The 14,897-nt window shown below is 42.6% G+C and overlaps 2 pseudogenes; both read right to left on the bottom strand.

Annotated features, from left to right (window-relative positions):
* Positions 1 to 3,864: 3,864 nt before the first annotated feature.
* LOC104678282 lies at positions 3,865 to 6,979 on the bottom strand (annotated as a pseudogene).
* Positions 6,980 to 7,712: 733 nt separating this feature from the next.
* Positions 7,713 to 11,169, bottom strand: LOC115894921 (annotated as a pseudogene).
* Between the last annotated feature and the right edge of the window lie 3,728 nt (positions 11,170 to 14,897).

Raw genomic sequence — 14,897 nt, 5'->3', positions numbered from 1 at the left:
CGCAGGCTGTGTCCTTTAGTTCAGTCCTTGACCTTCAGAAGAAATCTGTGTAAAATGGAATATTCCATGGAATGATGGAGGTTTTCCTCCTATCAATCATTCTCCTCTTCCTCTAATAGAGCTCTGCACTTTCATTTTCCTGGTGTTTTTGCCTGTGACCATTCCACAGAGATTGCGAGGAAGGAAACAATGATCCTTTACCAACTGCATAAAACTCCAGGATTTCTCTTCCGTGGCCTCCTCCTTCACTTTTTTGTTTCTTGTTTGGAAAATGCTTCCTGAGTCTTATCTCCAGGTGCCTGGCTTTTTTGGCAAGCTTTTTAATCAGCTATTTCCCACTTCTGGTGCAATGACATGGGCTGGAATTTGAATCCTTTTCAAGGGGTCTCAGAGAGTCCTAGTGACAGGTCACAGGCTATCTCTCCTCAAGATTTCAGCCCTGCCAGCCAGTCCTGTCCTGGTGCAATGGATCTGAATCCGAGATCTGCTATTGCTGTCTTTACTTGCTAGAAAATAGGTCATAGTTTTTTTTAGGCTGAGGAACTTCTGACTGATTTCCAACACTCCTCCACATTATTTAAGTTCTTTTTAATCTTCCATATTGTTTTAGTTACTGAATTTGTTTTTTTCTTTTTTTTTTTATTTTCAGATTCCCTTTTTTTTTTTTTTTTTTTTTTTTTAAGACAAAGTCTCACTCTATTGCCCAGGCTGGGTGATCTTGGCTCACTGCAACCTCTGCCTCTGGGGTTCAAGCGATTCTTCTGCCTCAGCTTCCCAAGTGGCTGGGATTACAGGCATACACCACAACTCTCAGCTAATTTTTGTATTCTTAGTAGAGATGGGGTTTCACCATGTTGGCCAGGCTGGTCTTGAACTCCTGATCTCGGGTGACCCACCTGCCTCAGCCTCCCAAAGTGCTGCGATGACAGGTGTGAGCCACCACGCCCAGCCCTGTGCCTAATTTATAAATTAAACTTTATCATAGGTATCTATAAGAAAAAATGTAGTATACATAAAGTTCAGTACTATCTGCAGGTGCAGGCATCTACTGGGGTCTTGGAAGTATCCTCCAAGATAAGTAAGCATTACTGTTTTGTGTGACTTTGCTTATTAGTTGTAGATGGAAAAATAAGTGTATTGAATTGAAGAGGTTATCTTTACTAAATATTTAAGAGTTTTTAAGAACAGGCATTTAAACTAATGTTTCAGAGGCATAGAATCATTTTCAGACTCATAGCTAGAAGGGGCCTTAGAGGACAGATCATGTAGTATTACCTTATTTTACAGATGATGAAGCTGGTGTCTCAGTGTATAAATAACTTTCTCACATTCATACAACTGGTTAGTGATAAAATGAGGATGAGGTATGGTTTTCCTTGCAAGACTCCCAGCACTTTTCCTATTACACTGAATTTTGTATACATGTTATCGCTCCCTAAAGTCATAAGTTAATGGAAGACAGAGGTCATATCCATTCATCTCAATTTTTTTAACCTTTTTTTTTTGAGACAGAATCTTGCTCTGTCACCCAGGTTGGCATGCAGTGTCATGATCTCGTCTCACGGCAACCTCTGTCTCCTGGGTTCAAGCAATTCTCCTGCCTCAGCCTCCCAAGTAGCTGGGATTACAGGCACACGCCACCACACCCGGCTAATTTTTTGTATTTTTAGTAGAGATGGGGTTTCACCATATTGGCCAGGCTGGTCTTGAACTCCTGACCTCATGATCTGCCCACCTCGGCCTCCCAAAGTGCTGGGATTACAGGTGTGAGCCACTGCACCCAGCCTCATCTCAATTTTTATGAAAGATAAAAAATTAGAATGCCTGGCAAATACAGCTGCCAAATAGCAGATGCTTAGTTAATTCTCTTTGAATTAATTTCTTAGATGATGAAACATTCTTTTTCTTGGTCTCATGTTCATGAGAAGCCACTCTGTTCATTGAAAATTTACTGATGTCTTACTACGTGCCAAGTACTGGACTAAGATAAAAATGAGAATTAAAATGAAGATATACTTTCAGTTTTGGGTCTATATTAAAATATTACTGTGAGAGTGTTCAATTCTCAATTAGAAAGGGAAGGAAGTGAATTTTTAGCTGAGCAATTTCCCTTTTATAGACTCATTTGCATTTCCTAAAATTTTAGTGCTAACAGGAACTTAGGTTACCTAAGATCACATTGTCAGTAAATGGCAAATCAAGGATGAGAGTGAATATCATCAGCTCCCTCAAAATCCAATGTTCCTTCCATTACAAATAATCTCTTTCTTTTGCATTTTTGGAATGACATATACAATAGTTAAATTTATGAGTGTTAATAAAATGGAAATCCATGTTTCTTCCGGATTAGGTATCAAAACACCTGAAGAAGGATATGGAAAGAAAGTGGGACGGGAGAACGGAACCATTAACTCTTAGTGAAAAGAGCAGAAGATGCCCTAATCATCTGTGTCGAATTGTGGCATATTACAGGCGCATGCCACCACGTCTGGCTAATTTTTATATTTTAGTAGAGGTGAGGTTTTGCCATGTTGGCCAGGCTGGTCTCAAACTTCTGGCCTCAAGTGATCTGTCTGCCTTGGCCTCCCAAAGTGCTGGGATTACAGGTGTGAGCCACCTCCCCGGGCCTAAATTTAAAAAAAAAAAGATTTAAAAAAAATTTTAAATATAACAGAGACAAGGTCTCGCTATGCTGCCCAGGCTGGTCTCAAACTCCTGGGCTCAAGCCATCTGCCTGTCTTGGCCTCTCAATATGTGGGGATTACAGGTGTGAGCCACCACGCCCAGCCGAAAATATGTTTTGACTCTGCACTTTCATCCTTGGATACCAATGTACTTTGTAAGCATTAATTGGCTGTTATCTAACCTTGTGTCTTAAGGGCATAGACTGTTATTTCTTCATCCCACAGAGGAATGAACTCAGTTCCAGAGAGGTTTGGAGAATTATCCCAGCATAGCACATAAGTGTGATTAAGCCAAGCAAAATTTAAGCCTAGGAGCTTAAATTCCTGTTAAGGATTTGGCCACCTTGATGTGATCTGGGAATTTGGAAGTTGTGCAATCCTTATGGTTTTTTTTCCAGCTCTCAAGCAAGCACTAAGGAGGTAAGGAGAAGGCTACCCTTCATTAAACTCTGTCTGGCCCTTTGCTGGGTTAGCTCATTTAATCCTCCCAGCAAGTATTTCCCCATTTCACAGATAAGGAAAGTTTCAGAGGTTAAGTAACTTCTGCAAATTCACATACTTATAGTAAGAGGCAGAGTCAGAATTGAAACCTTTCTTTCTGACTTCTTGAGTTCATGTGCTTCGTGGAAACCATGAAATTATAAATTTGGAGACCTGGCCTCTAGGCTGATTTTGCCACCAAACTGAAATAACACTGATCAAAAGAGATGCCAATCCGGACCCATAATCATCTCCAGCCCCTTTGCTTGGTCAGGGGCTTCCTTAGCTTATTCATCACCTCACACGGGGACACAAGTGGATCCATGTAGTAGGCCTCCTGACTTCATCTTTCTTCCCTGCATAAATATCATTCATTTGACTATTTTATGTTGTACCATATGCTACAGCATTGCAAAATTTGATACATTATTTTGAAAAATTGAAACTCCAAGATGAATGCTGTTAAGAATCAATCCAAACTGGATGTTTTTCATATGTAGAAATAATCCACATAGAGATAGTCATGTGACCTGTCTGTCCTCCTAAATCTCATTAGGAGGACTTCCCTAAGCTAGTGAGAGGATGTTGAGGGGGAATTGCCTGGAGGGAGATGATTTAAAAGGAAACTTAAAAGGCCTAAGCATGGGGGTGGGAAAAGGTCTTAATAACCAGGAATTCAGAGGGACTTGAGGATGAGGAGCTAAGTCTGGCAGAGATGGGGATGGTGGAGAGTTAGAACAGCGGAGGAAAAGGAGGAAGGACAGAGACTTTCTCTTTTCTGCAGCTCTTTGGCCTGGCTTCTCTGCCCACAGCAGCTCTTGCACGTAACTTAGGGCCTTTTCACATTCCAGGAGCTGGCAGTGCCCTCAGCCAGGTATAGAGCCCTGTTGGGTTGGTTGGTTTGTCTTTTACCCCTTTTTGAATAGCAGCCCCCTGTGGCAGGCTGATGCCTTGGAGAACATCATTGTACTTGCTTCATGCCAGGCATGATGTGTTTTCAAACTGCAGACTCCTGGACACTAAGCCTGCTGCCTTCTCAGATGGAAACGTCTTTTCATTTTTCAGCAGGTCATTCACAGTCCCCACCTCATTCAACCTCCATGGATGCTGCTTCCCTCACAGTTCTCCTAAATGCCAAATCCCCAGCACTCTGTGTCCCTGGCCCACTGGGTCATATATTTTATTTTAGTTTTAGGTTTTTAAACTCAAACATTATTTGTTACATAGGTATTTATTACACAATGATGGACTTTTACTGATAACTCGTGATGGGCTTTAAGATAGGATTCCTGGTAACAAGTACGGGCACCAGGGCCTCTAAACATTCTGGATTGGCAGCGACGGGGGTCAGCCATCAGCAAGGTCCAGCCATACTGGATGAGGATGTCTTTGACCTTCTTCGAAGCCACTTCCACATATTTCTGGTAACAGGCCACCGGGGCTTTGGAGATGGACTGACAGCATGAATCTGGGCTACCTGACCAGCACCCTTCACTAGGACATGGATGTCCACGCCAGCAAATCGCTCCTTGCCCAGAAGCAGAACTGGTTCCAGCAGCTTGTAATGCAGTGTGCATGGCTCCATCATCTCCAGGGGCCACCTGTTCACTTCCATGAGGCCACTGCCATGTTTGAAGCCCGCCATGGCTGTGGTCATCTTCCTCTGTCTAAAGACCTGCATGGACTGCAGCAGGCTCTTGGCTATGGGTGTAGATGAGAGATCCTCACCATGCAGCACTGCCCCTGGAAAAGCCGATATCATATATTTCAATGCACCCATTTTATAGAACATGTGGGAAATACCTTAGAGTTCTTTCTGTTTTCTTTATTGAAATATAGCCAAAAAGTTCATGGACCCATAACACACAAGGAACTAGCAAGTGATAGATTCCTCTTATTTCTCAGTGTCTTGTCTGATGCAATCTGATTTTGGATAACTCATCTACCATTCATCCATTCATTTCACCCCTAACATAACACACCAAAAAAAAAAAAAAAAAAAAAAAAAAAAGAAATCCTAATACTTTTCTTTGTCAAGAAACTTAGGCCAGGCATGATGGCTCATGCCTGTAATCCCAGCACTTTGGAAGGCCAAGGTGGGAGGATCACCTGAGGTCAGGAGTTCGAGACTAACCTGGCCAACACGTCTCTACTAAAAATACAAAAATTAGCCAGGCATGGTGGTACACACCTGTAATCCCAGCTCCTTGGGAGCCTGAGGCAGGAGGATGGCTTGAATCCAGGACGTGGAGGTTGCAGTGAGCTGAGATTATACTGCTGCACTCCAGCCTGGGTGACAGAGCGAGACTCTAAATTTCTCAGCTTGTTATCTGAGAAGAAGAAAAACAGAAAGGAAGGAAGGAAGGATGGAAAGGAACCTAAAGACTACAGGTAGTAAATGGCATTTAAGCTGGGACCCTCTCTCACATCATGTAATTTTATAACTAGTAATTATTCTGCCATTGAAGATACTCTATTTTATTTTATTTTATGTTTTTTTTGATACAGAGTTTCACTCTTTTGCCCATGCTGGAGTGTAGTGTCACAACCTCAGCTCACAGCAAACTCTCCCTCCAGGGTTCAAGCAATTCTCCTGCCTCAACCTCCCCCTGCCTCAGCCTCCCGAGTAGCTGGGACTACAGGTACAGTGCCATCACACCTGGCTAGTTTCTATATTTTTAGCACAGATGGGGTTTCACCATGTTGTGCTAAACTCCTAACCTCAAGTGATCCACCTGCCTCACGGCTGGTCTCGAACTCCTAACCTCAAGTGATCCACCTGCCTCGCCCTCCCAAAGCACTGGGATTACAGGCATGAGTCATGCCCGGCCTGTTTTTTTTTTTTTTTTTTTTTTTTTTTTTGAGACAGGGTCTCACTGTGTCACCCAGGCTGGAGTGCAGTGGTGCAATCACAGCACACTGCAGCCTTGACCTCCCAACCTCAGGTGATCCTCCCACCTCAGCCTCCAAGTAGCTAGCCATTTTTTTTTTAAGTGAAAATTACTTTTTATGGCCATTACTATACCAGTCTCAGAACTCAAGAGTCCTCAAGTCTATGAAACACAGCTCTGAAAGGAGCTGCTTCAAAATATTATCTTGTTTCAATTATTTCTGGGATTTAGATTCATTTAGCACACTAAATACAGTATAGAAAGAGAAGGCAGAGAGGTGGAGAGGAGGGGGAGCCTGAGAATATGTTGCCAAGATGTTCTTTTTGTAGAAAATGACTGTTAAAGAAGGAAGAGCTCATTCTCTTATCCTTTTAAATCTCGCAGCTTCATAATCCTCCCTAAACCTGACCTTCCTTTCAACTTGTATTGGAAACTCTCCAGTACTGAAGTCTATTGTCCAACTCAAATGATAACCTTTCCTATTTTCTTTCTTCTTGCCCACCCTATTGCAAATAGGTGGCATGGTTTTTGCTTTTATTAAAACTTTTTTTGTAACCAACATTTATTTTTATAAAAATATTCCATGCAACTAGTCTAGTGGTCAAATAATCCTACAAAGGTTTAGACCAAAAGCAACAGTTTCACTCCCACCCCTTCATCACTTCCTACCACTCAGAGGCAACTACTCAACTTGTTCAATTTATTGCTTTTTGGGTATATAATAAGAGTGGGAAAACAAAATTTATCTCTTTGGACATTTATCCTTGTTATATCTAAGAAATATGTACATATTATCTCTAGTTTGTCACATAGCATTTTTTTTTTTTTTTTTTTTTTTTTTGAGACAAGGTCTTGTTCTGTCACCCAGGCCGGAGCCCAGTGATTCACTGCAACCTCTACCTCCCAGGTACCAGGGATTCTCATGCCTCAGCCTCTGGAGTAGCTGGGATTACAGGCGTGCACCACCACACTCAGGTAATTTTTGTATTTTTAGTAGACACAGGTTTTCACCATGTTGGACAGGCTGGTCTCCAACTCCTGGCCTCAAGTGATCCACCAGCCTCAGCCTTCCAGAGTGCTGGGATTAAAGGCGTGAGCCACAGCACCTGGTCCATATAGCAATTTCTATGTTAGGCAATTGTGAAAAGCTTACACATGTGAACTGTTTATCTGATCAAGTTTATTGTTCTTCAAAATTCATGTAGGCCCAGCTACTAGGGAGGCTGAGGCAGGAGGATTGCTTGAGCCCAGGAGGTTAAGGTTGTTGCTCGCAATAATTGTGCTTGTGACTGGCCACTGCACTCCAACCTGGGCAACACAGCAATAGTGACTTCAATGTAGTTCAAGCTTGTCCAAACCACGGCCCTCTAGCTGCATGTGGCCCAGGCTTTGAATGTGGCCCAACATGAATTTGTAAACTTTCTTAAAACATTATCAGATTTTTTTGCGATTTTTTTTCTTTAGCTCATCATCTATTGTTAGTGTTAACCTATTTTCACCGTGGCCCAAGACCATTCTTCCAATGTGGCCCAGGGAAGCCAAAAGATTGGACACCCTGATTTAATCCACTACACACCATTCTGAATGAAAAGTTTTCAGAAGTGCAAATCCGAAGAAGATAATGCATTTACCTGATTACAAAATCATTATAATACATTCAGTCAGGATTCTAGCACAGAAGAGATTGAAGCAGAGCAGAATCCACTAGGGTATGTATATTATATATCATATATACCGCATATAATCTTACACAATTGTGGGAACTGCTTAAGCAATCTCTGTAAAGCTGTTATCTTCACACCTGATTCTTGAGCTTGAAGACGTCAGGGAAGGCAGTCAGGAAGGCATAGAGAAAAGCAAATACCAGTTGGAACCCACAAAGGCAAACTAAAACCATGTCAATTCTCTTTGCCTTTGACCTTGATGGTATGGCCATCCTGCAGAAGAAGCTGCGTTCCTTCAGTATGTAGCTAGCCTAGGAATAGGAAACACTGGAGAAGGACTTAGGGGAAGGTGGAGCAGTTTTAGACCCAGCTGCTGGCCCAAGCCAAGGAGGTAAACCAGCAGATAAACAATAACACGGAGCCACAGAATGGCTGCTGCTTCACTTCCGCCCCCAAATCTGCATAAGAATGTCTCCTGTGGCCCACCCTAACCAGAAACATATCGAAAGGGGATGCTGGAAATTGTAGTTCCACCTCACCAAGTGGCCACAATACGTTTCAAAGCCACCATGGTCTACCCCTTCTGAATTTGGCACCTGAGTTTATTTATTTATCTATTTATTATTTATTTAGCTGGGGGATGTCAGGAAGTCACTTTATTTGTAAAATGATGGATTAGACCTGACTATATTCCCTGATAATTAGAAGTTTGCAAAGATGAGTAAAGATTTATAGGCTAGGCGTGATAGTTCATGCCTACAATCTCAACTTTGGGAAGCCGAGGAGGGAGGATCACTTGAGCCCAGGAGTTCGAGATTAGCCTGGGCAACTGAGCAAGACCCACTTCTCTACAAAAAAATAAAAAATAAAAAATAAAAAAATAAAGAAAGAAAGAATTAGCCAGGCTTGGTGACTTACTGAGGCAGGAGGATTTCTTGAGCCCAGGAGTTCAAGGCTGCAGGGAGCTGTGATCACTGCACAGCACTTCAGCCTGGGCAACAGAGCGAGACCTTGGCTCTACCAAAAAAAAAAAAAAAAAAAAAAAAGGAAAGAAAAGAAAAAGATTTATAAAGTCAATTTTATGGAGGAAGGTCTCTCATTCGATTCTGAAGTGTTGCGAATTTAAAGGTAGAAGACAAATTCCCTTTAATTCAGCAAACACTGAGCCCCTACCATAAGCGTCCTTTGCAAAGGAGGCACTCTGAACTTCAGGTGCTCACTCACCATGTGTAAGAGGAAGCGCAAATAAAAGTCCTGGCCAGGCACTGTGGCTTACACCTATAATCCCAGCACTTTGGGAGGCCAAGGCGGGCGGATCACTAGAAATCTGGAGTTCGAGACCAGTCTGCCCAACATGGTAACCCCCTCCACTCCCCCCACCCCCACCACCACACTTCTACAAAAAATAAATAAATAATAAATAAAAAGAATAAAAGCCTTTTCACCCAAGAAGCATTTCACTTCTCTTAGCCAGAACCATCCTCCAAAGTGCGAAAGCCTAATTACTGTGTACGCTCACCAAGCCATTAGCAAAATGACCACCTACCTGCTGTGAACACCAAGGTGAGACTTCTACAGTTCCCAGCCCGCCTTTCTCCTGCTTTCGCTCCTGGACTCCGCAGGCCAGGATTAAGGCACCTCTGTTTTAAACCATACTTAACCTCTAAATAAAGATAACAACTAAGTCATCTTTCTGTCTAATATGACACAACTGTACCATGTAAGTGTTAACACTTTCCCCAGAAAGACGAGGCAAAGTTCCTTTTCAGTTTTTGAAGGGTGTTCATTTTCTACCTAATTCACACTTTTCCTTTGGTATTCCGCAATTTAAAGACTGTTATAAACCTAACCTGCTATTAAGTATGGCTATGGGAGAGGGAAATAAAATCAAACTACTTTGTTCATATAGACACAAACATATTCATGTAAAGAAAAGGAAAAAATATTCATTACAGTTCTTATTTCTGCAGCTTGCTACATGGCTATAAACTGTTTCATCAAGCCAACTGCTTCGGAATGATGGGAACATGATAAGAATATGAATTCCGGCCAGATGTAGTGGCTCATATTACCGCCTGTAATCCCAGCAATTTGGGAGGCCGAGGTGGGCAGATCACTTGAGGTCAGGAGTTTGAGACCAACCCGGCGAACATGGCAAAACCCCATCTCTACCAAAAATACAAAAAAAAAAAAAAATATATATATATATATTAGCCGGGCATGGCCGTGGGCACCTGTAATCCCAGCTACTTCGGAGACTGAGGCAGGAGAATCGCTTGAACCCAGGAAGTGGAGATTGCGGTGAGCCAAGATTGCACCACTGCACTCCAGCCTGGGCAACAGAGTGAGACTGTCTTCAAACACACACACACACACACACACACACCAAAAAATGAATTCCATGAGCATGAGTCCCTTGCCATACTTGATTTATAACTACTTTCTTCCACTACCCATTCCTATTATTTGTGTCCTCAGCAGGCATCTAAGCTGATTTTAGTTCCCTGCCTGCTAAAGTAACCCAGACCTTCATTCCTGAACCATCTGGACCATCAGCAGCGCTGTCTTAACTGGGCTGTTATAGTTTTCAATAGACTTTAATCCCTGGGCTTGGGAGGACAAAGGGGAACCCTGGAGAATTTCCTGCATTCCAGGCATATGCCCCCTTACCCTCATTTCATAACAGCATCTCTCTCTTTCTTTTTTTAAGTTTCTCTCTCTCTTTTTAAGTCTTTTCATTTTTATTACTCAAAAAATTTCATTTTTTAATTTCATTTTCTGACTTTGTGCTTGTGCCTTCAACTCTTTTTTTTTTTTTTTTTTTTTTTTTTGAGACGGAGTCTCACTCTGGAGTGCAGTGGCCCGATCTCAGCTCACTGCAAGCTCCGCCTCCCGGGTTCACGCCATTCTCCTGCATCAGCCTCCCGAGTAGCTGGAACTACAGGCGCCCGCCACCTTGCCCGGCTAGTTTTTTGTATTTTTTTAGTAGAGACGGGGTTTCACCGTGTTAGCCAGGATGGTCTCGATCTCCTGACCTCGTGATCCGCCCGTCTCGGCCTCCCAAAGTGCTGGGATTACAGGCGTGAGCCACCGCGCCCGCCTCCTTCAGCACCTTCACAACGTTTTTCTGCTCCGCGGTAAGGAAAGCATGCTTGATCCTGTCACGAACACATTTAGCACACATGGAACCACCACAGGCCCTGCTGACGTGTTTCTTTGTTTTGGACAATCTCCTAGGAACTTTAGGTCTAACAGCAGGAACCCCTTGAAGTCTGCCTGGGCACATGCCACATGCAGATTTTGGTGCTTTCCCAACCTTCTTGCTATAAAGATAAACAATTCTATTAAACCCAAATAGGGGTTTGGGGCATCCTAGTTTTGGTTCGGGACAGCCTAGTTTTGTCAGAAGCTGTATTGTAGGAAAGCCTACCATGTCAAATGCTGGACCATTCTGAGTGCCTGTAGACAGCATCCCCGGAAGAGCCCCGTCTTCTCTCGATGGTCAGGATCAATCACCACAGACAGTACTCCTTCTTTGCTTGTTGATTCAGAGGCATGAGCCCAAAGTGGCTGGGTGGCATTCTCGACTTCCAGTTCATTGGAATCATTGTTGTGCACCTGATGGAAGTATTTACCCTTTTTGAGCCAAAATCTCTGGACCTTTCATGGGACTGGAAAGCAGAAGTGTTGCTAATGGATTGCTAGGAGTAATAGTGAGAAGAAACTATTTCCATTCCCATTCTTTGACTTCCAGACCTGGGAATCTCTGGCTATGAGAGAAATATTACCATATGTTGGATGCTGATTGAGAACACACCCTGCCTTCTGAGGAACACTGCCCCAGCCACACAGGTGTTACCATCTAGCTAGAACTGTAATTGAGTCTTCCAAAGGCCATTCTACTGTTCCATTGAGGCAACTGCTTCAGGGCAACGAGGAACATGGTAAGAACAGTGAATTCCACGAGCATGGGCCTTTGGTCACACTTTATTTGCTGTGAAATGAGCTCTTTGGTTAGAAATAATGCATGTGGAATACTATGACGATGGCCAAAGCATTCTATAAGCCCACAGATAGAGTGAATTTCATCTTTTCTTTTCCCCATGGTTTTATGCTTTTGGAGTCTTATCCAAGAAACTCTTTCTCAATCCAAGGTCACGAATATATTCTTCTACATTTCCTTCTATTACTTTTATGGTTTTACCTTTCATATTTAAGTGTTTTGTACACTTGGAGTTTATGGTGTGAAATAGAGAGACCTTTTATTTATTTATTTATTTTGAACAGGGTTTCTCTCTGTCACTCATGCTGGAGTGTAGAGGTGCCATCACAGCTCACTGCAGCCTCAGCCTCCTGGGGTCAAGCAATCTTCCTGCCTCAGCCTCCTGAGTAGCTGGGACTACAAGCACATGCCACCATGCCTGGAGAGCCATTTAAAAAAATCCGTTTAGTGAGTCAGGTTTCCCAACTCTACATCCTTCCCTCACATATAACTGTGTCTCTTTCAGGACTCTATTCTATTCTGTCTCTCCATTTTGCCCGTTTGTATGACAGTGTCACACTTTTTCTTCCTGTGGCATTGTAATGTCTGGTAGAGACAGTCTGTTCCTTTGCTCCTCTTTTCTCAAAATCATGTTAATTATTTATGAATCTTTAAATATTAAAAAGTATTTTTAGGCCAGGTGCAGTGGCTCACGCCTATAATCCCAGCACTTTGGAAGGCTGAGGCAGGCGGATTACTTGAGCCCAGGAGTTCAAGACCAGCCTGAACAATATGGCAAGACCCCATCTCTACCAAAAATACAAAACAAAACAAAACAAAACAAAAAAACAAAAAAATAGCCGAGCATGATGGTGCATGCCTGTAATCTCAGCTACTTGGGAGGCTGAGACAGGAGGATTGCTTGAATCGGGGAGGTGGAAGTTGCAATGAGCCAAGATTGCACCACTGGACTCCAGCCTGTGTGACAGAGTGAGACCCTGTTTCAAAAAAAAAAAGTTTTAAAAACTTGTTTTCAGGATTCAAGTTCGCATCCTCCCGCCCTTGGCAAGAGGGCAATGGAAGAGTCATCTAACATTACTGGGGCCCCATGTGCACCTCTGGGGAAAAATTATTTGTATGAGAAAAAAAGAATAATAGTGGTATTTAATCTCTAGAAACTACGTAGAAGTCCATCATCAGGGACATTTGCCTAAATTAAGAAAACTACTGGATGAACCAAGGTATCTGAAATTGTATTCCCTGTACCATAAAGTAATAAAATAGGCCAGGTGTGGTGGCTCATGCCTGTAATCCCAGTTCTTTGGGAGGCCAAGGCTGGTGGATCACCTGAGGTCAGGAGTTCAAGACCAGCCTGGCCAACGTGGTGAAACCCCATCTTTACTAAAAATACAAAAATTACCCAGGCATGGTGGCACATGCCTATAATCCCAGCTACTTGGGAGGCTGAGGTACAAGAATCACTTGTACCTGGGAGGCGGCAATTGTAATGAACCAAGATTGCGCCACGGCACTCCAGCCTGAGTGACAGAGTAAGACTCTGTCTCAAAATAAAATAAAATATAGCAGAGTAGGGCTTTTAATGCACAGCCCTTTCATTTTAAATGAACATCTTATTTAAAATAAAACAAATACAAACAAAAGACTTTCAAATGAATGATCTCTCTAATAGTCTGCATGTATTTTCTTACTTTTTGGCATTTAAATGAATTCTGTTTTTCTTTGCTTTATTTTTAAGTAGGTAGGCTTAAGTTTGTCTGTCATCACCACAGTGGAATCTGAGAATTGCTATTTATAATGTTTAACAAGTAAGAACAATGCATGCTGTTTCATAGAGGATAGGGTAGGTGAAGCTGGATACCTGTAAAATTTTGAGTGTTAAGAAAAGTGCTCTGGGCCAGATGCAGTGGCTTACCCCTGTAATTCCAGCATTTGGGAGGCCAAGGTGGGTGGATCACCTGAGGTCAGGAGTTCGAGACCAGCCTGGCCAAAATTACCAAACCCCGTCTCTACTAAAAATATAAAAATTAGCTGGGCATGGTGGCACGTGCCTGCAATTCCAGCTACTCGGGAGGCTGAGGTAGGAGAATCGCTTGAACCTGGGAGGAGGAGGTTGCAGTGAGCTGAGATCTTGCCACTGCACTCCAGACTGAGTGACACAGTGAGATTCCATCTCAAAAAAAAAAAAAAAAAAATGCTCTGGACTCACCCCAGGGGCCCTCCAGTTACTATGTTTAGGGTGCAACTCAGCAATCTGTGTTTTTACAACCACCCCAAGTGATTCTGCTATCCCACGTTTTGAGAAACTACAATAAACACAGTCCTTTCTACTTGGTTGCTGGCTCAAAGATGATGTGGACAACTGGGATAAGGTTTCAGGCCACAAATAGAATGGTTAGAATTTGAGAGGACTCAAGAGAGCCTTAACCATAACTGAGGAAAGTGAAGAATTTGTTAGAAGTGATACGTTTCACAAGCTTTGCTCTTAAATAACTGCATTAGAACTGTAACTGCCACATCATAGTTTTGAAATGTAATTGGGAATATTTCTCATCATTTGAAAAAATGTTAAAAATTCAAGAAGTTTTCCCAACCTGGTTTTAAAAACTACATATTTGAAATTAAAAATATTTATTTATTTATTATATTAGTCCATTTTCACACTGCTGATAAACCTATACCCAAGACTGGGAAAAAAAAGAGGTTTAATTGGACTTATAGTTCCATATGGCTGGGGAGGGCTCAGAATCATGGTGGGTGGTGAAAGGCACTTCTTACAGGGTGGTGGCAAGAGAAAATAAGGAAGAAGCAAAAGTGGAAGCCCATGATAAACCCATCAGATCTCATGAGACTTATTCACTATTACGAGAATAGCTTGGGAAAGACCGCCCCCATGATTTAATTACCTCCCCCTGGGTCCCTCCCACAACATGTGGGAATTATGGGAGATTCAATTCAAGTTGAGATTTGGGTAGGGACACAACCAAACTATATTATTTATTTATTTATTTATTTACTGGAGATGGAGTCTCGCTCTGTCACCCAGAGTGGATCATACCACTGCAGTGGTATGATCGCAGCTCACTGCAACCTCTGCCTCCTGCGTTCAAGGTATTCTCCTTCAGCCTCCTGAGTAGCTGGGATTACAGGCTCATGCCACCATGCCTGGCTAAGTTTT

The sequence above is a fragment of the Rhinopithecus roxellana genome, chromosome 19, assembly GCF_007565055.1.
Source record: "Rhinopithecus roxellana isolate Shanxi Qingling chromosome 19, ASM756505v1, whole genome shotgun sequence".
Lineage (NCBI taxonomy): Eukaryota > Metazoa > Chordata > Mammalia > Primates > Cercopithecidae > Rhinopithecus > Rhinopithecus roxellana.
This window is presented reverse-complemented; position numbering and strand designations above follow the sequence as displayed.